This window comes from Corvus cornix, chromosome 3 (assembly GCF_000738735.6).
Source record: "Corvus cornix cornix isolate S_Up_H32 chromosome 3, ASM73873v5, whole genome shotgun sequence".
Taxonomy (NCBI): Eukaryota; Metazoa; Chordata; class Aves; order Passeriformes; family Corvidae; genus Corvus; species Corvus cornix.
In genome coordinates this window covers 108,801,920-108,826,934 of record NC_047056.1, presented here as the reverse complement: position 1 = coordinate 108,826,934, position 25,015 = coordinate 108,801,920, and the positions used below count along the sequence as shown (strand labels likewise).

The following is a 25,015-nucleotide window of genomic DNA, read 5'->3' as shown; positions in this document are numbered from 1 at the left end:
TCCCTCTCTGCTGAGTTAGACACTTGGTTTCCATGTAGACATTTCCATGCAGACCCTTCTGTTGTGTTGTCTGAACTTGAGACTGAACCCTGCCCACAGAGTCCATCAAACTCACTAAATACCTCATTCCAGATAAGGTCTTTCAAATCCTAGACATGTTTCAGAAGTCAGGAATGAAGTGGTACATCAGGGCTCAATTCAGGCACAGACACAAAGGGATCTCATGACCTTTGAGATACACTGGGGTGTCCAAAGATAACCAGACAGGTTTGGCAGATGCAGCATTTAACCTACAGGAGACCTACGTGTTTTGGGATGTCACTGTCAGGTCAGGGAGGGTAACTCCAGACATCTCAAATGCTTATGCTCAGTGAAGCTGCACTGTGGGCACCTAAGGAAATCTATATTAAAATTAGACAATTATTATAAGCACCATATCTCAGCTTTGACGACATGACAATCCTTCCTCTCCTCAGTCAGCACACATAACTGTGCTGCTCTCACCTCCTCTCTTGGAGGATACTGCACAGTTTCTCACTATAATCATCTACAAATAGTAAGTTATAATTATGAGGGTGGTGAGGCCCTGGCACAGATTGCCCAGAGAAACTGTGGATGCCCAGTTCCTGGAAGTGCTCAAGGCCAGGTCAGATGGGGCTTAGAGCAACCTGGGATAGTGGAAGGTGTCCTGCCTATGGAAGGGGGGTTGAAATTAGATATTGTTATTGTATATTGTTAGATATTGAAGGTCTCTCTCAACCCAAACCATTCTATGATTTTATGATTTTATGTTCTGAGTTGTTGGGTTGTTTTTATATATATATGTATATATGTTATCATTTCAGCACTGCATCATGAGGCAATACTTCAACCACTGACTCAAGCTGAGGCTGGATGTGCAGCAGTGATCCTGTTTTTCAGACTAACAGCTGTAGGTATTTCCTTCCCTTCCTTGCCTTTTTTGAAGATGTGAGCCTTCCTATTTCTTTGTTCTCCATGTCATCCTGCTCATACCTGATTTCTTTCTAAAACATTGTGCAATGTCCCCATCGAACACCTTCCCAATCTGTTCTCCATAATTTCCATTCAATCCAGAGGCTGCCCTCCTGCTCAGTCTAGTTGTTTGTTTTTTCCTGATAGTCCTATTCCCAAGCTTTCCTGTCAGAAACCCAGTGAAATTCTGAGCATGATGCAGTGCTCCATGTCTCTCTCACTTTATGGAACACAAACAATTATGGCCAAAATCCACCCATGAGATGTTATTGAAGAATTAGATATGTCTTGAAATTATCATTGTTGATAGTTGCCGAGCTTTCCCATACCAAGGTCCAACTATTCTTAACACTTGTGAAACAAATTAATATTTGTACAAATTTGGTACTGGGCTGATATTATTTCTTACTAAAATGAGAGTACAATCATCAAAGCAGCCATACATATTCATAGAAAATATTCAGATCCAAGGATCTGAATATTTTCTCTTTTGGGTCCCAGTTTACCAGCATCATTTTCACACTTGCAGTTGACCTGTCCATTCCTTGAGCTGGACTTTATCACCTCTTAACTGTCCTCATTTTGAGCCTCTGCGAGTCAATAGTCTCCAAAGATGGGCTTAGGTTTTACATTTTCATGCCTCTTTTTGTGTTTTTCTTTTTCTGTTGAGTATCTTGGCTAGAGGAAGTCTTTAGCACTATGGAGATGAGCTTGCATTTAATACTGATGTCCCTCCTCAAGCCAATTGCAAATGACTAGAGCTCTTTGATCTCCTGAGGGAGAGAATTTTCAATAGTTACTTACTTCAGCCCTATTAATTCTCAAAGTAAAATACAGACTTATCTTGGACTCCAGGACTGGGGAAGCAGATCCAGAAGCTGAGCCTTAAGGAGTTAAGAAAACCAGGTTGTTCAGCTGAAATATCATGCTTGGCCTTCCTTTTGTACTGTAGAGAGTATACTCCTGGTCTGGCTCAGGCTTAATAAGTGGGGCTTTCTTTGTTAGAAATAGTCAGTAAAGCCACAGTCACCTGAGACTGCCAGCCCTGGGAAGGATTCTGCAGTGAGGTGGCTGCAGAGGAAGTGAAGGACAACCAGTGCCCCAGGTCTGCTTCTGGGATCAGTCACACTCATCCTCCAAAGCTGGAACATTCAATGGTCTGCACCTTCCTTTCCCACCCATGTCCTGGCAGCAGTCCTTGCTTTGCCATTCCCATGGGGGAAGTGAGAGTTCACAATCACAAAATCACCTCTTTCAGCTGCCACTGCTGCTGGTGTAGCTGAGCAAACTTCTGCCTGTGTATGGAAGGAGTCGCAGATCCTGGGAGCAGCTCAGCTCCAGGATCAGCCATGGGATGGCAGCAACTTGAGGGGTTTTTTCAGCTCTACCGTGGCAGAAAGGGGATGGGAGGTGTCACTTGAGGTCTGGGGCATGGAGCTGAGGGCTACATAACTGTGAAATTAAGAAGAAACTATATATCAAACCAATTATTTAATTGTAGTTTAATATGAACTCTCTGATGTCCTTTGATTTATGTTTGTCAGCCTGTAAAGTTTAAAAAATTTTCTCCTCTGCCTGTGCCGCCTGTGGAGCTGTGTCTTTGATAATTTATGGTTTTTAGGACCCAAGGAAAAGTGCTGGAAGGCCATAGTTCACAGCTTGGAGACTGTGGAGGTGGACACTCAGAAATACCTGAGAAACAGGGGCTGAGAAGGAAAAATATAAGGAAAATTATAAGGAAAATATAAGGAAAAATACAAGCCAGACCGTATATATGACTTTTCCTTGGTGTTGGTGGGAGAATTTTTGCTGTCCTGCCTTAGCACAGTGCATAATCAAAAAGTGGAAAGCACTGGGATGCAGAAAAGCCATCAGGTATTCAAAGAATTAGATGAAATAAAATCAGTGCAATTTGCATTTTAAATATCTTTTTTGGGGACTCTGTGGCTTGTGAATTGCTATGTTGCATTACAGAATAGACTAGATTAAATGCCTTGCATTTTGTGCAGCAGTCCAGTTTTCAACTAACTAATTGTGGGGGGTTTCTTCTCTCCCTTCTTTCATTCCACATGCAAAAACCACAGACAAACAAACAAACAAACAAACAAACAAAAAACCCTACTCATGGAGTCTAATTTTTAGTATCTTCAAATGAGTGGTTTTTTCAAACATGAGCTCCTTTTTCATAGCAAGGAAAAAAATTCTTACAAAAACATGCATCTCAGCCCTGTTTCCATCCATTTTCAAATGATTACAAATGTCACTTTTAGCACTTTTTAATTTGAGTGTAATGGGGCATCACTAGATTCTGTAACCTTGCAGTCTGGCCTTTATCCCCTCTTATCCTTTCACTTAAATGTCGAATTCAGCAGGAGCTATGACTGTTTCTATTAAGACCAAATAAGACCCATGGATGGAGGAGAATAATGTTCAATACCCATTAAAAATGAGTAGTGCTCAGTGAGCTCATGGTGCATTTTTCTCCACGATACCATTCTCAGTCTCTGTGTGCTTGTGAGACTCACCTGTCTTGCAGAACCACAGTGTCCAACAGTGAAAGCAATGCTGTTTCAACACTTGACTCTACTAATACCAAGTGTGAAATCTGTATTGATGTTTAACAATCCAAAAAGATTACATTCCAGCTGATCTGATTCTTACTATTTTCTTTCAAAACCCTTCATTTCATCCAGTAAAATTTACTGTGAAGTGCAGAACTATTTATGCCCTAATCAGCATATTCACATCTTGGGACTGTCCATAGCACCATTGCTTTCATGAACCTTGGTGTATCTGTAGATTGGTTAAATTTGCTTTTGCAGAGCCATTAAGTGCATTGCAATAATTCCAGAAATTGTCTGAATTTACCTCAGTTCTTACAGCTAAATTGTGCAGGTAGTGTTGGCATTATGCACCCAACAATTTCGAGGGAAGGTAATCATAGAATCATAGAAGGGCTTGGGTTGGAAGGGACTTTAAAGATCACCCAGTTCCAGTTCCCTGCCATGGGCAGGGACACCTTCCACTATCCCAGGTTGCTCAAAGCCCCATCCAACCTGGCCTTGAACACTTTTGGGAATGGGGCATCCACAGCTTCTCTGGGCAACCTGTGCCAGGACCTCACCACCCTCACAGTGAAGAATTTTTTCCTAATATCCAATTTAAACCTGCTCTACTTCAGCTTGAAGCCATTCCTCCTTGTTCTGGCTCTCCAGACCCTCATAAATAGTCTCTCTCCATCTTTCTTTAAAAGTGTCCTTTTAGGTCCTGGAAGGCCACAATTAGGTCACCCCAAGGCTTCTCTTCTCCAGGCTGAGCAATCCCAATTCTCCAAGCCTTTCCTCATGGGAGGGGTGCTCCTTCCCTCTGATCATCCTGGTCTCCCACCTCTGGACTCACTCCAATGTCCTCCCTGTGTGGGGACCCCAACGCTGGATACAGTTATCTGGGACTCCACAGAAGGGGTGTCTCCGAACTTAACCAATAACAAGTCAACTACAAAGGAACTAAAGCTATTCAGACTCACTTTGCAATGCCCACAAAATGTTAGCAAGGAGAAGAGAATGGAAACAGAAAACAACACTTGTAAGTTTGCTAGACAAATATTTTCCCTTACAGGTGTCTTAATACTTGGGAAAGCTCACAAATAGAATTGAGCAGGGAACAAAGTAGATTAACTTCTGCAAGGAAGTTCAGTTGCTGAGCTGTTGTTGCTCTGGTTAGGAAAAAAGTGTTAAACTTTTTTTTTTGCATGGAATCCATGTAGTTTGTTTAAATTCATCCCTATGTGTTTATTATCTGGTTTTATGCTACATACGATTTTACAATAAAATAAATAGATGGGAAATTTAAAGTATTTTTACATCATTTTACCCCTAAAATACCAAAAGAGATAGTTTTAAGGGTATTTTAGATGCCTCCCATTATACAGAATGGATACAACACTTGTTTTCACTGAAATTTAATTTCTTAGCCAGAAATGATAATTCAAAAATCTCCCAAGACTTACAGACCTCAGTATCTGTGCAGATTCAGAGCAGTAGATAGATGAATACAAAATCAACCACAGTCACTTCTCACCTCTTCCTGTTCATTTTCACTGGTCTTTTTCACCCACTCCCACAATGCCTAGAATGAGATCTTTCAGCTCTCTGTTGCCCTGGATTTTTTTCCTGAAATGTAATCCTGAACAGATTAATTTGCTGAGCTTGTGCCCCTTCCTCACTACCTCTGCTGGGAGCAGAGACTGGAGGCTCTCCTGAGCTTGGGAATGGGTTCCAGCTCTTGCTGGCAACATGGAAAAACATTAACAAGGCCTGAGTCAAGTTGCTATGACCTGACACAAACCCTGCATCTCAGCCTGGCAATGCTCCCATTTGTGGGGCTTTTTCATGCCTCTGTTAATGCACTACTGGGCATATCAGTATCTGTTTAAGGAGCTTCCTTACCCTGGTGGACACACTGTGATTTGACTGCCAAAGTCTCTATTTCTATAACATTTCTTCAGAGCTGTCTGTGTGATCATATGGATCAGAGAGGGGCAGAAGAAGACCATGATCTCAGAGAAGAGGCATTGGGTCAGGTCAAACCCACTCCCTGTCATCGCACTTTGAGTCTCCTGTGGACTCTCATCAGAAGTGTCTGGGGTCACAAGGCTCTGGGGTTACAGTGAACACTTGATGTGGTTCTTCACTAAGTTGTGTTTCTTAATAAAATCTTCACATTGAACTCAGCTTTGCCTAACCCTAAGCTTTGCCTATTTCTAATGGTGTTGTCTGGAACTTCACAAAACAAAGGAACGGTTGTGCCATTCCAGCTCCTCCCCACTGTCCCCACCATTGTTTGACCCAGTCATAGGCTGGCACTGTACAGAGTGCACAGGAGTGGAGAAAGGGGGCAGGAAATTCGTGGTTTCAACTCGTATGACTCTGGCAGGATGCACAGCCAAAATGCAGATGCCTGTGCAGGAAAGGAGTTCTACCAAAGGCACAAAAAAATGTAATTCACTGGCTTCACATTGACCTACAGCAGACACAAGCTGAGAAATCCAAGAACAGTCCAGGACTGAAAATTAGCCATGATTAAACCATCCCATCTGACGCTTTATTGTCTGCAAGTAGACATGCTAGATTTTATGTTAGCCACAACCCAGTCTATTTGCAAAAAGTGCTTGTGTTTGAAGTCATCCATCTCATTTTCCACAGTGGGGGGAACTGGTTGAGAAAGAAAGACAGCAGCAGCATAAAACAGGTGTGTTTATTCACAAGGTACCTCATGCACTGGCAAGACTGGCAGTCTGCTTCTGTTTCTTCAACAGACTCCTGTAACTTTTAATATGTTCCTTGATCTCACTCAAAACCCTTTAAAATCGCTTCAAAATGACTGAAAACTGAGATTGGAGCTCAAAGGTATAGAGACATCAAGGATTAATTTGCTTTTTACCATGGTCATCAGGGAAAGATGAACATGTTCATCACTAACTTCAGGATGTGAATTAAAAAGTGAAAAGAAGTTGGAAAGGTGGAAAAGGAGAAAAAACCATCAGTCCATCCTTAAGTCTGACTGCTCACCAACTGACAGTCCGCAGCTGATCTTGGAATAAAAAATTAAGCCAATGCCACCCCATTTCAGCCACTGCTTTGCAAAAGCCCAGATTCTCTTTTGAATAGAGTCTACATTGAAAATTTTTATAACCAGTGTCAAACAGCCCAGATCAGTTATGTTAGCAGAGTGCTGTCATGGAGAAACACTCTGAGCCTGAGCAGGAGGCTGAACTGCAGCCACAAGAGCTTTGGAAGTAAGAAGAAACCTCCCATCCTTGCCTGTCTCATGATATGAAAAAGAGTCTGGATGCATGAACTGGGATGCAGGACCTGTGCTATTTTCAAGACTTGAATCATGGAATAATTAGGGTTAGAAGGGACCTCAAAGGTCATCTGGTTCCAACTCCCCTGCCATGGGCAGGGACACCTTCCACTAGACCAGGTTGTTCAGAGCCCCATCCAACCTGGCAGCAAAGGCTTTGAGAGGTTAGAGGAGGTTTTAGGACCACAATATAAAATACATGTTTCTGAAAGTTCATTGAAAGACGTGTTCTAGACTTGTCTGAAACAGAAAATATTCTAATTTTGGGGGGGAAAAAATGGTTGTTTACACTGCAGAAAGAGCTTTTTTCATACTAAAAAGATACTTCCTTCTTCAGGGTAATTTCTGCTTATGTTCAGGTATTTTACATATTCAACAATATTTAAGATCATTGAGACAAAATCCATTTAAGTCCTAAACAAGGTCTTTACTCTGTAGGTTGGCAGGCAGATGGGGAAATCTCCACTTAATCCCAAGGAGAAAGAGAGAGTTAAAGAATTTTTTGACTTAGAGACCTGAAGTCTGCTTCTGAATATTCTTGTTCAGTTGAGCAAGTTGCCTGTGCTATTAATTTTAATGATGCTCTAAGACCAGCAGAGGCATCTCCCATTACTGAGCATCCCTAACAGAGTGTGAGACCCACCTGCCCTGGCTCTGTCACTGTGAACAAGCACATCTACACCACAGTGTCCCTCTGCGCTGCACAGCCCAGCTAGGAGAGAGGAAGTCAGGTTCTAAGATGTTGGCTGAAAAATTAAATTTTCTCAACAGTAAGAAACACAGAAGATAAACAAGAATATTATTAAGCTTGTAGCCAGTACCTGGTCATTTTGGTCTGAGAGGTAAATAGAAGTGATAAAACAAACTTTCCTAGCTTAATTCTCTTACCCAAGTTGAAAGTAACAAGAAAATACTTGTGCTCTTCTTAATGGTTTCTGAGCCCTTACTGACTCTAAGGATATCCACACTGATTATCATAGAAACATAGAGTCATTACTGTTGGAAAAGACCTTTAAGATTACCAAATCCAACTGTGGATCTGCCACCACCACCATATTCACCATTAAACCATGTCCTCAAGGGCCATTTCCACAGGTTTTCTGTACACTTCCAGGGATGGTGACGCCATCACTCCCCTGGTCAGTCTGTTCCAGTGTTTTTCAACTCTTTCCATGAAGACTTTTTTTCCTGTTATCTAATGCTAAACTCCCCTGGGGCAACAAAAGGCAATTTCTCTATCCTAGGAAAAATAATCCAATCTGGCCCTAAATTCAACCACTGTAACAAAGCAGCCAAGGACACACCTTGCTTTTGGGTAGTTTGTCTTTGTGCTGTCTCCAAGCCAGCTTTCAGTTAGATCAGATATGTAGTAAATGTTTTATAGGGAAAAACAGCTCAAGATTACACAATTTGTAATCATAGTGAGAACATTTCAAAAATTTTAGAATTGAAGTTCTTTGCTTTCCTAGTTTCAACTTTATTCATGACAACTATCACCCAGAATTGCCATACCTATAATTTTTATTGAAAAACTGGGGGAATGGGAGTATGACAGTTACAGACAAAGACTAGAAAAATAAAATTTATGAGAAGAACACAAAAACATGGGATGATTTCTCCAAAGTGCCTTTTCTAGGGAAAAATACAATCAATCATAATTCTCAATCTGGCTTTGCTAATATTTCCAGTTTTAATTATGAACACACCAGAAAGCTAATCAGGGAAGAATCATACCTGCTAATGTGTGATCAGAGGAGACAGCTTGTCCTAAAAATTTCTGAGTGACAGTGGTCCAGGAAATTAACAACTGTCTCTACATACAGAGAGACAAAGTCATAATTAAAAGAGGGAAGCAAATAAAATAAGACCTTCTGTTGGCCATATTTCTTCATCCAATGCAGGTCTGTTTGTGGCATTCAATTATAAGTGTAAATCAGTGCTACTGCTTTGCTAAAATTAAAATGCAATATTTATTGCAGTGGTGCATTGGTTTTAACACTGCTCTGTTCCAGTTTGCCAAGGTGATCAAAAGTGAGTTCTGAAAAGCCAAAGATCCCTACTCTAAAAACAACTGTTTCCCGTGGAACAGATCCTTGAAGAGATTAAGTTTGATGCAGAAAGTGTGAGAAACTTTCACAGTGCTACTCTTAAATATAAGTTGAAATAACATATCTCAGGAGGATGAAGAATAGGTAATCAAAGACTTTTGTAAGACAATGGTGACAAGAGGCTTGGCTGCTTTTCTGTTTTATCCCTGAGAGATCATCCTTCTGGGAGCCCTTGTGACTTTGGGACAGTTTTGGGAAGGGGGAGTATAGCTAGCAAAAGGAAGAGTTTGTGGAAAACGTAACAAAATCAATCTGTTAGCACATGCTATAGGCAAATAGTTTTCTCCACAGGAGGCCAATTTAGCTCCAGAAATGTGGAGTCTATGCATTATTTATCTGCCAGAACACAGAACCTAAAACTTGGTGGGAGATAGATGACTTGGGCTTGTATGAAGGTACTCTAAGATGACAGAAGTCACAGATTATGTGAGAGGATGTGGCAGGGGCAAAACCTGCTTAGGTGTTTAAGCTCAGTCAGAACAGAAGCAGTTTATTCATTTTTTATCAACACATGATTAACTGACAAATGGCAAACTGTCTGCTCAGAGTCAGGTTCAGTTGTGTGACAGATGATCACAGGACTAGATACTTACAAATGTTAACTCCTACAGATTTCTAACCGTGCTGTCCCTCGCTGGCTGGGTACCAGATCCCTGTAGCATCCCCAGGGAGGATGTTTGGCCCAGCCTGGGCAGACTGGTGATGCCACAGGGCAACTTCTGGCAGACCCAAACCAGGCCCACTCTGCTACTCCTCTCCCTTCAAGATTTCTCTACTACAACACAAATTTTCATGCCGCTCCTTTAGTTTATTTGGGATGGCTCTTCATTTCAGAAATCCCTTTAGAAATCACCAGTTACTGTTTCATATGGCTGATGGTCGTCATCTTAATATGATGAGTTTGGGGCACACTGCCCTCCAGTTTGTGTGTTTTATGCATGCTCCCTGTGTGCTCTCACACTCAAGGCAAACAGGGATGATTGTCCAGGCTGTTTGCCAAGTGGGCTGTACAAGCTCTCCCATAAAGTATGAGAGCCACATCACCTTAAACTGCATCTCCAGCCTTGAATTTTAATACTACAATTTTGATTGTTGTATTTAAAAGATGTTGAAAGAGGCCACTTGCTCTCATAGTTTCCTGCTTGGGTTCCCAGTGGTGTTTTCCCCTTGAAGTTTATTCCTTGCATATAATAAGTCTTCCCTTTTTCATGTCTCTGTGTTTCTACTGATAAAATTGTCTTTAAATTTAGCTGCTTATTCTATTCATTGCCTGTGGGCTGAAGCCATAAATCTCTAACAGCCGTGACCAGAGCATCTGGCAGCCATTTTACTTTTGGTTCACAGGAAGAAATGGCAAAGGAGACTTATGTGTTAAGCTTTCTCCTTGAAAACGTGCAGTTATTCCCTTTGTTTTGAATAGAAAAGGAGGATATAAATGATCCTAGGTGTCTCAAGAAAATACTGCAGGGCGAACCGTATATTCCTTGCCCATGCAAATCACATTAGTGAGAGCTGTGGATTAATTGGTCCAATCCCCATATAATTTTATCACATTTTCTTTGCTCCTTCCCTGCCATATAACCTCATTAAACAGTTCTCTTTGCCATGTAGAGAGAAAAAGAAGTAGCTACCTACCCTCATAACTTTGGTATGCATGTACATAACGAATTTGAATATCCATTATTGTAGAAATAAATACAGATAGTGATCTCTCTATTAACATTCTCTGTACACAAAGACAAATGAAAAGACAATGTCATTAGGATCCCAAAGAGAGTCAGTATTGACTGAAGGATGGCAGCTAAATGAGAAGAAGGAGCTGTAGAAAGTTTTAACTTGCTTTTCTCAGACTTCTTTACTGTGATCAGATTTTTTCTGCAATACTGATGTGTATCGTTTGGCAGGCCAAGCAAGGAGTTGCAGTACCACGGGAACTATTTACAAGTGTAAAAGTGTACATGAGTGCGGATACAAGTGTATCCTCAAGTATGTTACTGATGTGCTAACACAATTTCATGGATCCCAGTGGACTGTGTTATGTTTCACATAGCTGAAGCACGGTGCAGCTGGCAGTAAAATACACAGAGATCTCCACTTGTTTGGGTAAGTTTATTAGTTTCTGAGCTCAGCTGACTCTACCTGCTGCTCACTTATTATTTCTGCAAGCATTAGCAAATTGAAAAGCTGACGGGAGCCCCGGGCCTCATTTGGAGCTCAGGCAACTTACAATTGGATGCTTCGGTGCTGTTAAGATGCCACATGCTGTTGTGCTTCCTGCACTCTGTTAAAAATGATCTTGCAGATGTCTTTTTAACTTCCGTAAGGCTTAGTACAAGGCTTACCGGGGTGGGGAGTCTTGCTCTTCAGTTCTTCTCATCCCATTTCTGGATAAAGTCTGTATTGCCTACTGAGCTTGAAGAGATAAGGAAATCCTTAGTCCAAAGGGACAATTGGCTATCATGAGGTCTTCTTTTTAATTAAGAGGGCTGAGAAGCAGTGACTTTGCTGTACTTTCTGTGTACAAGTGCAGAAGTAGGATTAGTGATGCACTCTTTTGGGACATTACATTAATTTGAGGGAATCTTGCTTTGAAATGAGCATCATCGAACTTCATCCGGTTTCAGTTTTGTACACCAAGCAGCTCAGGACACATCACTTACCCTTTACCCGAAGGAAGCAGAGCCTTCTTCATAAGCAGGTGGGTGAACATGTCCGTGAGATGGACATCTTTAGCTGTGGCCCCGGTGTTAGGAAGGGAGTTCGTGAAAATGTACTGCGAAGAGTGAGAGGTATTCTTGTCACAGCACTGGGCCAGCTGAGGAACCTGACTCCTCACAAAAAATAAAGAATTAACACACACACATCTGTTTTAACAGGAAACCTCTTCTTTGATCTCAATTATACGTGGTGGTTGCAAATGAAGAAGGGGCAGCACTATGTAGTAGTAGGTCTATTCTATAAAAATATGGCCAAAACAACATGTCCAACCTAATTTTTGAAGAGTTAATGGTAAGGTGCCAAGTCACACATGAGATACACAGCCCATCCTTAGGACTGATAGGGATTCTCAGTGTGGGTGTCATGTCTGCAGTCAGGGAATGGGATGTGTACTTCTGACTGCATCCTGATCCCAAGAGTCCCAGACTTGGTTTGGAGCCAGGCTGCTCAGACCAAGGCTGGGGAGAAACTCATGCGCAGAATCCGCTTCCCAGGCTGAGGCAGTTTGTGTCACACTGTCTGGGAATACATCCTGTGTGAGTGTGGAGTGAGACCTTAACTGCCCTTTGAAAACATCCATCCTGATGGCTGATGCCAATAATTCATTCTGCATTATCCAGCCACTGCTTATTGCTGAATCCCATCACCCTGAGTGAGTGCTCTAGTGAAAAGCAGTGGTGGTAAAATATCTTGAGTAAAGCTTTTGACATGGGATTGCAAAGCATTTTCTGTGATTGAGAAAAATACAGGCTGGATGAATGGGCTTAAGTGGGCTGGATATTAGTTGGATTACCAGACTTAAAGGGCAGTAATGAATAGTTCAGCATCCAGCTGGCAACCAGTAAGTGGAGTACAATGGGGACTGATTCTGGGACAATATTATTCCACATCTTTATCACTGGCCTGAATGATCAGACAGAACGCATCTTCAGCAAATTTGCAGGTGAAGATGCAGTGTGTGGAAATATGTCAAATGACAGTAAAACTTCAAGTTACAAGGAACTTGATAAACTTGAGCCTGGGGACAACAGAATCTGACAATGTTCAGAAATGAAACAACACAAAATTCTGCACATGGGTCTTTCAAACTGCATAATTGGCTGCAAGAGCAGTAAACTTCTCTTGCTTGTTTATAGGAAATTCACACCTTCAATGTTGCGATCTGCTTTGGGTCTCCTCTTCAAGACGTGATTGGAAAACCACTTGCAGAGTGCTAACAAAGTTGTCAGGGTCTTAGAGGATACAACCATCAAGAAGACAGGGGAGTTTTTTGTTTAACCTGGAAAAAGGAATCCAAAGAAGAATCTAATTGCCGACCACTTGAAGGATTTTAAAAGGGATGGAGCCAAATTCAGCTCAGTAATAGCGGCTGGTGGTAAAACATTCAGCAATACCCATGAAGTGCAGCTTGGGAGGTTGAGGTAGGTTAGTAGGAAACCCATTTTCACCAGGTGGGTGGTGCAGGCCTGGAATAGCTTGCTGAGAGAGGCATTTGAATCTCCAGTCTGAGTTTCTCAAAATCCAACCAAACAATGTATGGTTGACATGATTTATTGTCAGCAACAGCTCTGCTTGAGGTTGGATGTTGGATTAAGTCTCTCTGGAGGTCTGTTCCAGCCAAGGTTTCTATGATTTGTTCTCCAAAAGTGCATTGACCACACAGATATGACAAATGCTAACCAAGAACACTTCATTTTCCCACCTCTCTCTAGTGGCTGTGTTAGGTAATGTTGGCAGAGTTTTATTTTGCAGTCTGTATGCCATAAAAGTCCTTCATACAATGGAATCATAGGAAAAATTACTGTATCTGAAGGGATATCTGGAGATCTAGTGAAAACTCCTTCTCAACGAGCTGTCTTCAAAGTAACATCAGATTGCTCAAGGTTATTCAGATTTTGAAAATTTCCAATCTTATAATCACAGAATCGTAGAGTTATTAAGGTTAGAAAAGACCTCTAGGAACAAGTCCAAGTGTTAACACAGCACCAGTGTGTTCATCACGAAACCCTATGCCCAAGTGATACATCCATGCACCTTCTGAACATTTCCAGGGTTGGTGATTCCACCACTTCCCTGGGTAGGCTATTCCAATGTCTCACCAACCTTTCAGTGAAATTTTTCCTAATATCCAATTTAAACCTCTCCTGGCACAACTTGAGGCCATTTCTTGTCAAGCTGTTCCAGTGTTTAACACTTCCATTATGAACAACATATTGAAATACCTCTTGCTGTAATTTCTTCCTGCTGTCCATTTTGACTCTGTCTCTGGGAAGAGCCTGTTTCTCCTGCCAGTCACTCATTGGGACATGGAAGAATTCAGTGAATCACCCCTTAACCTTCTATTTCCTGACTGAATAAACCAAACACCCTCAGCCTTTCCCTATAAGTTGGGTGCTCCAGATCCAGTTCCACACCAGCACTACAACAGCACACTGCTGATTTCTGTTCTATTTGCTTTCCCCCAGGACCTTTCTTGCAAAGCTGCTTTCTTGCCAGTTTTTGAGTAGCAGCCCTGTCCGACAGGTGATCAGTTACTCCCCAATTTGTTGCAATTTGCTGTAATACACAAATTGGCCAAATCCATCCAGTTTGTCTGGAATTTTTCTGTCCAACCATCCAGCCACACCTCATTGTTCTGGCTGTAAAAACACCATGGGAGACTGTGAAAGGACTTGCTAAAGACCAGGGGAAAAAACCATCCACTTCTGTTCCCTCGTTCTCAGAGCCCATCTTCTCCTCACAGATAGCAATCAGGTTGGTACAGCAAGACTTAACCCTGGTAAATCCAATCTAGCTGTTCCCAGTTACCTTCATGTCCTTCATCCACATGGAAATTACTTCCTTGGAGACTTCCTCCAGCAACTTCCCTGGCAAGAGATGACTGACAGTCAGTTCCCCCTTGATTTTTTTCAGGTGGGAGAAATTATTACCCTTTTTTTTTTTTTTAAGTCCCCAGGGAAACCCTGATGGCCACAACCTTTAAAAGGTGATAGAAAGTGGCCTCAGAATGAAGCTGACCAACTCCCACAGCACCATACAAAACATGTACTATGGAATTAAATCTATCATTACATTTTCTAAGGGAGCTCAGAAATATCTTTCCCCTTAGCTAGAGCTTGTATAGAATTAAGTCAGCAGATTCAGAGCAGGGAAGCTCTCCCCCCTCCCCTTCCATATCACAATTCCTGAAGTATTATTTTCTAGCTATTTCTAAGAAATAAGGGAGGATAGAAGGGCTAAAAATAAAACCAAAAGGGTTTAATTAAAAAAAAAAAATCGAATTCCAGAAATACATTGGAGAATGCAAAGTAGGAGAAGCTTTGGAGAGAGCAAGAATAAAGTTCTCCTGGAAAATTTTTGGAAGCCAAACTGAAAGTGAGCAGCAAAATAAACTGACCCATGTAAAACCAAAGCTCTCTGTTGGCCTCCAGCCTGCAGCATGTCTCTCTTCATCAGAGTAAGAGAAGAACAGATGAGCTGCCCTCATTGTTCCTTTTGCATAGCTGCAAATGGTGCAATAGGCAAATGTTCCTAAGTCTCTGTGCTGCACAGAGCTCAGATTAAAACCAGATTTTTTCTTTACATTTTAACTTTTTTTTTCTCTTCTTCTAACCATTCCTATTTTATTTCCCTCATTTTCTGTGAAATTTGTTGATTTTCTTTTTCCCTAAATTATTTTTTCCTTGTGCTTCTATTCATTATATTTATTTTTAATAGCTTTCCTGGCATGCTCTTTGGTTATTCTGTGGTACCCAGAATATTCTGGTTACAGGGATATCTCTTCTGTGGTATCTCTGGCACAGCATTCCACGTGCTGGTTTGTCTTCTGTTTTACAGTCTCCAGACATACAGACTCATGGGGCACTAATGCAGATAAACTTTATTGCATGCCTGGAGTGCCACAGCATTAATGTAACACACACACACACAAAAAAATATTACTACACCATAATGGTTAAGAAAAAGTATTTCTATTACAAGGGAAAGTTATCGGGACAGTGTCCTAAGGCAACTTGCAAATTCATCAGTTGGAAGACTCTGCAGTTAGCTAGCCAATCTTCAATCTGGATAGTCAGAACTAGTGAAACAGCTCTCATTATTTCTGCACACTCTCTTTTCCTGGTTGTTCACAGAGCAGAAATAGTGGTTGGGTCCTTATTATACTGTCTCAATTCCTGCCCACCTTTCAAAAAAACTCTTACTTTTGTTTCCCACTTACTCACTCTGAATGGTGCCATGAGACCAGTGTTTGTCAGAGCCATTGGAAGCAGGGTTATCAATCCCCCTTCTGTCTCCAGAGCTAAATCCCCTGCAGGATCAAGTCTGAAGTTCATTCCTCGCTCTCCAGCGTCTGCTCACAGCCATGAGCTGCAGCAATCCTTGCTCCCTGGCTCAGAGGGAGTTGCTGTCCTGTTCCCTGAGCACTGCCAGGATTTATGTGAAAGATCTCTTTTAATGCCTGCTGTCCCATTTTAATGCCAGCCTCAGAGACGGAGACCCACAGTTTGAAAAACGTCCCTGTCACTGTGTCAATATCCTCCTTTTTGAGATTCTCTTTCAGTTCCTGCTCTCTTACACATCAAACTTCAGGCATGGACAGTTTATGCCAGACCTTCCAGGGCTCTTTCATTCAATGCAGCACAAATACATCAGGGCTGCTCTTGATATCAGCAGCATGTTAAGTTTTTAGACAGCTTGGTCTGTCATGCTAAGTATGCCCATAAACACCTGGGAGCCAGATTTAATGCTTCCCCACTTTCTAAGATCTCCTCTGTGTGATAACTACAAAAAACAAGGCGACTGGTCAGCTCTGCCTTATTTCCATGACTAAAAGGCTTTTGCTTTGGAGGAAATGCAGAGTTTCTTCTCTCATATGGGTTATAGATACTTGAAGGGCAGGGAACCAGGCGACACCTGGCACATGAGAGAGTTGGGGCACCTGAACCAAAGAGGTACTAATGTCCTCTGCATATCACATTACCTGACTCAGCAGGGAGATTCAGTCAACACTTGAGCTGTGCATGGAAAGATTTGTCCCGGATGTTCAGCTACAGGATGGATAAACACGGCTTGGCTGGGCAGCCATCCACAAAGCTGCATATCCATCACAGCTCTGCTGCTCCCCTTGACTGCTCCAGAGCCATGAAAAGCACCAGGCTGCAGAAAGCCTCAGCTGTTCCTTTACCAGAGCACCAGTCCCAGCCCCTGTCCCTCCCAGTTCCCTGGTGGCTGTTAAAAAGCCTTTCCACAGCCTTTCCTCCAACCTCCTCCCATAGCACAAAAAGCCCAGGGGACATTCAGGGAGAACTAAAACTCAGATGCCTCCTCCCTGTGCCCAGATCACAGAGGATCTAAATCACTGCATGTGCTCTGAGCTTCCCCACCTCTCAAAGACTGTGGCAGGAGGAACCTTCCATCCCTAGCTCTCAGAGGAGCCAGTTCCAGACAATGGGGATGCAGGAACCTGTTGGATTAGCAGTGCTAATGCCAGGTGCTAACACAGGGCAAGAAGTGGAATTGGAAAACCTTCGTAGCGAAGGGGTTTTCCTGCCACTGTCAATGTGTTGAATACCAGCTTTCCGAAGAAACAAATTACATTGCTGAATGCTGATAACATTTGACTCCGGGGGAAACATTTGTTTAATAAACTAAAGTTCTTTCTTTGTTGCAAGAGAGATACAGTTGTTATCCAGCCTCCTCTGAATCCTCAGAGAATCACAGGGGGTTGTTTTCATTTTCTGGTGATGCTGATTTCAGGTGATGTTGATTGTTTTTCATCTTTCCAGAAATATGTCTGCTAAGTTCTGTCATCCCCTTGATGTGCGGCTTCTCGGCATCACTGCTCAGCAATGTGGTTTAATGAGAGGGAAGACCTGGAATTACCCACCGGTACATGCTCTCATGCCTTCTCCAACTTCTCTTTAGATTGAATGAACTTCTTTTATTCCGGATATTAAATTGCTCTGAATTTTACACTTGGCCAATTCTATTATTCTCTCTTGCATTTTTTTCAAAAAACAGTTGGCCACTCTAAAAAGGTCTTACACTGTTTGCATGGCATAGAGGTTATATACTGTGAACAATGAATTTAGTGCACAAATATTCAATCAGGTCAGCAGAAACCAGTACCTGGGAATTGGAATATATATAACAAAACAGCCAGGACTGCCAATGTCATTAAAGAAAACCCTGGTGCCAGAACAGGGACCACAGCCAAGGGTGACAGTGCAGCCAAGGAAATGTCCCCAGACCACGAAACGATGATGGAGTCACAGATATCAGCCCTTTGGTGTTTCTTCACCCACACTAGGAGTCTCCTTCCCCTATGGAAAAGTTGTAGGTCAAGTGTAAGAATGGCTCTGCTGGGACATGCAACAGGCAAGGAGGATTGTGGGCTTTGGGTTCTGAAGCTGTGATGTTCCATAGTTCTGCTCACCCACAGAAGTTCTCACCTGTGACCTCCTGGGAGTGAGCATCCTGCCACTTAAAGCCACATGAGAGGCACTAGGACAGTGTGAAGGACTGTGAGGAGCAGAGATCAATAGATCAATGCACAGCAGCAGGAGCAGCAGGGTGGAAGAACTGGCTGCTCTCATCCGCAGTACAGGCGATGCTTTGCTGCCTCCTCAGCAGCTGCCCAAAGCAAGGGAAGGCTCTGCTCCCCACCTAAACTGTCTCAGACCTCACTAAACCTTTGCAACACCCTAAAACCACCCTGAGCTTGCTGGTGCCCCTCAGCTCTGTACTCTTGTCATTTCCCAAAGCTGCAGCAAGCCCTTCATCTCTTCCTGAACCAAGTCTGCTGCCACAGCAAAAGTGAGTTTTGTCATCCTTTGGATATCATCCTAAGGCAGTTTATCTCATTCCTGCCTGCAGTGCTGAAAAGCCTTGAAATGGCTTCTCTCCAAAATGAAGCTAAAAGGGTATTTTCCTCTGCTGAGGAACAAAGATTACTGGATGGCTCCTGCAATTTGTGTGGGCTTTGGGTGGGTGGCTGCTTGCAGAGAGCACCTTTGCCACAGTCTCCTGTGTATGTACCCCCAAATTCAGGCAGTTTGACAGACTGGGCCTCCCCAAAATCAAATCCTACAAATAAAAGCATTTTGTAGGTGACACAACTCAGTACCTGAGTGGAGAGTCAAATGCTTTTGCTTCTTCAGTCAATTCTCTTTCCACCACATTGCACTGGATCTTATATAACAACTATTTAAATAGATAAAATCCACCCAAAATGTTAAGTTGAAGGAACAGAAAGATATTCTTCATGACAGATGAAATATTTTCTCAAACTTCAGGAAATGAATCTGAAGTACATTGCAAAAATATTTTTAAGTAATTCTGAAAATGCCAAAGCTACCCTTTCAACAATTTCTCCTTGTTTTTCTCTGGGTTTTTTAATGAATTTTCACTACATTTTGTAAAAAAACCCAGAAAAGTCAGCATTTTTACCAGTCTTGCTTACCTTAGAGTTCTTCCACCTGCTCTAACACTTTATCGAGACAAAATGTCTGCTGATTTCAATGGGGACTCTGTTATTAAGCTAACTGAAACCAGTTTTTGAGGCGAAATATTAACAATGCACACACATTCAGCTAATATCGAAAGAATGATTTCATGGTGCTAAAAAAAATACTGAAGCAAAGCCATCACATTCCTGCTGTGTGACAGACCAGTCTTGCAAGAAGGGCTGCTCCAAGTGACACTGTGCATGAGGGCTCGCAGATTATCACCTGACAAAGTAACCAGGTTGGAAAATTGCTGCTACTGTAATTGAGATGTTCAGTTGCAGCTATTGTTGGAATTATCTCCTCCCCCTGGCCCAGGAGGCAGAGGAGCAGTCAGATCCTTGTACTTGAAATGCTCCTAGCATGGAAAGCTGCAATGCTGCTGCTTTGTTTTCCAGAAATTAAAGCTGATCTTCAGGGAAAAGGTGTCACTTAAAGATGCATGGAAATTTATCTATGAATCCCGAGGAAACTGTCAAAGTGAATATGTCTGAACCAACCAGTATTGGCACTGATGTTTCATTGGCTTCCAGCTTTCCTTGCCTATTTATAATTTCTAAAACTAGGTATAAAAGAATCTAGAAAGAGAAACTTGTTGGGAATTTTTATTTGGCGGCACCCTCCTCTGGCACCTGCTTAACTATCTCTGGCTGTAAGGATCAAAGCAAATGAGAACCACAAACACACAGAATCTGATGGTCTACTTTGAAAAGTCAATTGATCATCACATTGCACACATCAAAGCGTTACAGGGGTAGCCACTAGCTAAAACTGTTTTGCAGCTCTTCCTTGAAAAGCAGCTTGGTGGTCTAAGTATATCAGGACAACAAGCTTGTCTCCCCTGGTTCTGCAACACAAGCATAACCTCAGCCTTTCAAAGTACATGAAGGCCTATGCATGCAGTTAATTATAAATAGTGTTGAAATGGAAGCTTAAAAATGGAAGGTCATGTTCCCTCCATCTGAACATTAAATCCCTTCAAGATCAGGCTGCCCTAGATAGAAGTGGCTGTGTTCAGCTGTGTGGTATCTGTATTACAAAATGTTCTTTGAAATGATCAGGTGGAGAAGGGAGTTTGACTTGTACTTTGCCAGAGAGCCAAAGCAAAGAGGAAGGGTTAGGTACACAGCTTTTGCTAAGTGCTCAGCCAACAACACAACCGTGTTTGTCAGAGCTGCCGGGCCTCAGGGGTGTCTAACAGAGAGCTCACTTTATCCCTCTGGAGATGGGCTTCCAGGGAAGGGCAAAGCCCATGTATCATGGGGTATAATGCCTGTAGCCATTCAAATGCACTCATTGCACTTGCTGGTATGCCAGAGAACACTGGAAGGATTTGTTACATCCACCCCACTTTAAACTAATATTCAGTCATGAATGTAAAATATCGAGAGTCAGAAGCCTTTGCTAGTTTTTTGTCATTGCAAATTGACACTGGCCAGAATCCTTTGATTTTCCCCAAAGGCCAACAACCAGCAGAAAGCCATGCCAACCCTGACTCCAGACCATCCCTGGAGAAGCACTGGCTCTGCTCCCCTCTGCAAGGGTAATCAACCATTGGAATGGTCTGCCCGAGGAAGTTTCGTAGTCACCATCCCTGGAAGTGTTCAAGAAATGACTGAACATGACATTTAGTGCTATGGTTTATCTGACATGGGGATGTTCAGTCAAAGAACTCAATGATCTTGGAAGACTTTTCCAACCTAACTGATTCTATGATTTGCTTTCTGCCCATGTTAAGCTGGTCAGTGTTAGCTGTTTTTCACACTGTTATCCTGCTGAAGACAAATCCTGTGAACCAATCCCAGCAATGTTTGTCCAAAAACTTCTCTTCTTGCCTGACTATGCCACAGCAACCATCTCCCAGAGGACTGTTACCTCTCACTAGAAGCTCTTGGCACCAGCTTTGCCTGGAGCCTCTGAGTTGCTGGAGGGTCTGGGGTCTGCCCAGGGTCCAGGTCCTACACCTCCCATGTGAAACAACACCAGCCACAGAGACTGATGGTGCTGCCTGGCATCAGTTGTGCAGCACAGACACTCTGTGGGGTTGTGAGACCAAATTTCTTCCTGAGACTGAGCCCAGCTCAACCCAGTTCTAACCACTCTTCCTCTCTGCAGAAAAGTACCCTCAATTTTTTCTTGGGTGAGCTGAGTAAAGAAGCTGGTGCTCTTGCTTCTTGTGGAAAAGGGAGATAGGTCTTGGCATGACCACCTGAAATTGCAGCCAAATACTTTGCCCGGGGTTAAATAATACTTTTTTGTTCAAATTTGTTTTCTGGTTTTAATGAAAACTAAAAATGTGTCATTCCTCTTAAGTTTAGTCTTTGTATGGTATTTTTAAGGGTGGTGAGGTCTACTTTAGACCTTAGATTGATTTGTGTGTGCTGTACATATGTAGGATTACTCGGGAGCTCTTAGAGACTGTTTTGACCTTCAGCTGCAACACCAGACTGTCTTGTATCTCTCCTTCTACCTTTAAAAACACAAGAATAGCCCTTTCCAGCAGAAGCCTGTGTTTTTGGAAGCATGCAAGTCCTATACAGAGAGAGATCAAGTGTGAGCAGTGAAAAGCTCCATTGCCCCTCGTGCAAGGAGTAACCATCACCTGTTCAGCACAGAGCAAGGCCAGGGCCTACAGGAGTATGTGAACATTCCCAAATGATGCCTTTTAAACAATGGAAACAGCAGGAAGCACATTCCTGACACAAATCGGCCAAAAAGCAACTCCAAAGAAATGATGCAAATTTTTGATTCAGATTATGCAGGTACATGGGAATCAGTAGGATCAGATACCTTGACAAGGAAAAATAGTGCTGGTACCCTTTGCAAACATATTTTTGCAACTTCTGCTCATATTCAACAGAAATTGGTGCAACTCCTGTCTTAGAGTCTGATCAGAGGGGCAAGAAAGCTTTAAAGGATTTTACTGACTGGTCCCCCAAGGGCTTGGATGAGCATCAGTTCTACTTGGGCAAGCACATCTTGCAGAGTCAGAGCTCTGCTTTTTGGACCTCATTGACTGTTAAGCTTTACTGTCTCCAGTTTTGCTCTTGGCCAAAACTGTAGTATACACTTGTCATCAAAAATTCCAGCACCATATTTATCTGGTAAGAATTCAAACAATAAAGAAGATGTCATGAAATTAATCTAGCACTCTGGCAAAAATCAGAGTGGTGGGAATTGACAAAGTACAAGCTTAAACCATCCCTCTTTGAGTCTCACTGTCATTTCAAGGCCCACCTGGGGTTGTTCTATGGGATGGCTTTTAGGCTGGGTGAAGTTTCTGAGAAGAGATCAATAAGTATCTATTGATTGTATCTAAACAAAGACAACTACAGTACACTCATCCAATTCTTTCCAATGGCACATGGATTTTATGACAATATGTGTTAACTGATATAATCAGTTTTCTTAAATCAAGATAACATTAGGTCCTTAGTTAAACGTTGGTATTCCCTGGATTTTGCTGTCAGAGGCCTGATTTTTGAAAATCCCTTGGGTAAAAATTCTCAAGTGAGACGGGATGGTTAAAACCAAACCCATCCCCAAAGGAATCAACATAAAAGAAGAAAATCCAGTTAATTTTTTTTTTTTCAGCTCCTACATTACCTGTGTTCATTCCATTTCCTACCCTGTTTCCCATCAGAGACTGTGATCTTGCACTCAATGGTAGCATGAGACTGGAGGTAATTCCAGGACGCTTGAGGTGTCTTCTTCTCAGTCCTTCAGTGCCATCCATCCTAAAGATGTTTGTGTCATCAGAGGCCTGGAAGAATGTGCAGGTGCCTACAACTTCCTGTGCCCAAAGATTGGTGACTGAAAATGACAGTGGTAATGATATCCTGGCAATCAGAGCCGAGAATGAGTCACCTGCTGGCTTTAAATGGGACAAAGAAAACCAATCGTATTTCAATTCTGCAGGTGCTGGAAATTGCACTGGGGTAAATCAGTGTAAAAGATTCATCCAATTTTTTGTGGTCTGTTGATACTTCTGGAAAGTAGAAGCTCAAGCAAAAAAAAACCTTCGGTTGAACTGAAAAAAAACCCCTTCAGATAATTTTTGCTGAATTTTAAGGCAAAATCCAGAAATAAATATATTTTGGATCCTACAATTATTTCAGTTTTGGACATTTCTCCAGTGCTAAATCCAAAGAAATTGGAAAATTGATATAATTTCAGATCAATATTTTTTGGCCATTGTTATTAAAGAAAGGTGACTATTTTCCAATTACATTATTACTGTTGTTTTAGGAACTGGGATTTTGGAAAACTTTATGCAATATCATGAAATCTGATTTTTTGGAGGAAAAGAAGAAAGACGAATCTGAAACCTTTTGTACAGTTCCACATCTGGGACATATGTGATATACTAATATTCCCTGTGACTCAGGTTACAAATACTCCTTCTGCTGTAACCACCTGAATTTAACAGTAAGGCTGTGCCTCAAACATAGTGTTTTTTTATAAAATAGCACTTTGGCTCAAGGGAAGCTGTCTTCATTTTATGTGTGTTTCTGCAGGCAGAAGTTATTAAATTCTGTTTTCCATAAAGTCAAAGTACCCAAAATATTGAGGCAGCACACAGAAAACAGCTTTGTACAGGCAGTGCTCTGAGGAGACGGTGTTTCAGAACACATTCTGTGCCCTAATCCCAAAAGGACAAGACAAAAACAGCCTCAGCTCCTAAAAGTAACAGCTCGTGCTCTTTAATTCTCAGATCCCTGATTCAGTGACTGCTACAGCAGCAAAAATAGCAGCTCTCATACACATATTCTAAGTGCAGGTTAGGAATTGCAGTTGAAATTATTTCAGGAAGATGTTTGTAATGCATAAATGTCTGTCTAACCAATCCCATTATCTCTGGGATTGCAGAGGTATTACTGGCACTTCAAAAATATTTCATGAGAATATTCTACAAAACCACAAAAAATGCTTGATAATTCTTGTAGGTTTCTGAGAAGAAAATTCTTCCCCCATCCAGAGCTGAAAAGGTGTTACTGTCTTGTGGATGATCGGAATAGCTGGAATAGAATTTTAGCACAAATGAAATGTGCTATCATCATTGTAATTCATGCTTAAAAGGAGCTCTCAGATGTCTCAGTATGTTACAAGCAAGCCTCGTTGATGATCTCTGCATGGCATTGTGTCTGTTTTATGGAGTGCAGGGCAAAGCTGAATGTCTGGGACCTGCCATGCAAGAACTCATCTCTCTTGAGAGAGAAACCCTTGTGGACTGCCCGTGTGGTAGCACGGATGTCTGTGAGACCTCATGGCAACATCAAGCTGCATATCCAGCACCTGGACAGGGCATCAGAAGGATCCTGTCACTGTAGTAACTAAGGAGATCCTCTGGGAAAAAGAGCAGGAAAAGGGGTGGAAACCTCTAGAAGGGCTGTGACACTGCTAAGTTCTGCCCTTGGGCAGGCACAGCACCCACTGAAGAACTTTTTTAGGGACTGGCGCTTCATATTGCTGCAAAAATTAAATCCAGGCTGGCTCACCAAGTTCTGCAGGAGAATATCTTTAGAAAATTTCCTATAAATGTTTAATCACTTCATCTTGGATGGCATTTAATTAGCAATCTAATTAACTTTTTTGTATTTATCACTCGCAGAGGGTCTTAGCACCTTCTGCAGAAGGGCAGGGGATCACGGTGTACAAAGGGGGAATTCCTGGGGTGGGGAAGCCCAGGGGAGTGCCAGGACCCTCCAGAAGCTGGCAGCTCTCACCAGAGCAGCTGATGAGGCTTTAGGGGGCCAGGGCTAATGGCATCCACCCCCCAACCCCCCTACCAAGGGCAGCCCTGGGCAGTGAGCCAAGGCTCAGGAT

The 25,015-nt window shown here is 42.2% G+C and overlaps 1 long non-coding RNA gene across 3 annotated transcripts in view; it reads left to right on the top strand.

Moving 5' to 3' along the window:
- The window catches only part of LOC109143724, a 50,597-nt gene that overhangs the window by 10,131 nt on the left and 15,451 nt on the right, over window positions 1-25,015 (top strand). For all 3 annotated transcript variants that reach the window (XR_005604308.1, XR_005604306.1, XR_005604307.1), the window contains one exon: window positions 846-931. This is a non-coding gene — a long non-coding RNA (uncharacterized LOC109143724). The remainder of the gene's footprint in view (window positions 1-845; window positions 932-25,015) is intronic.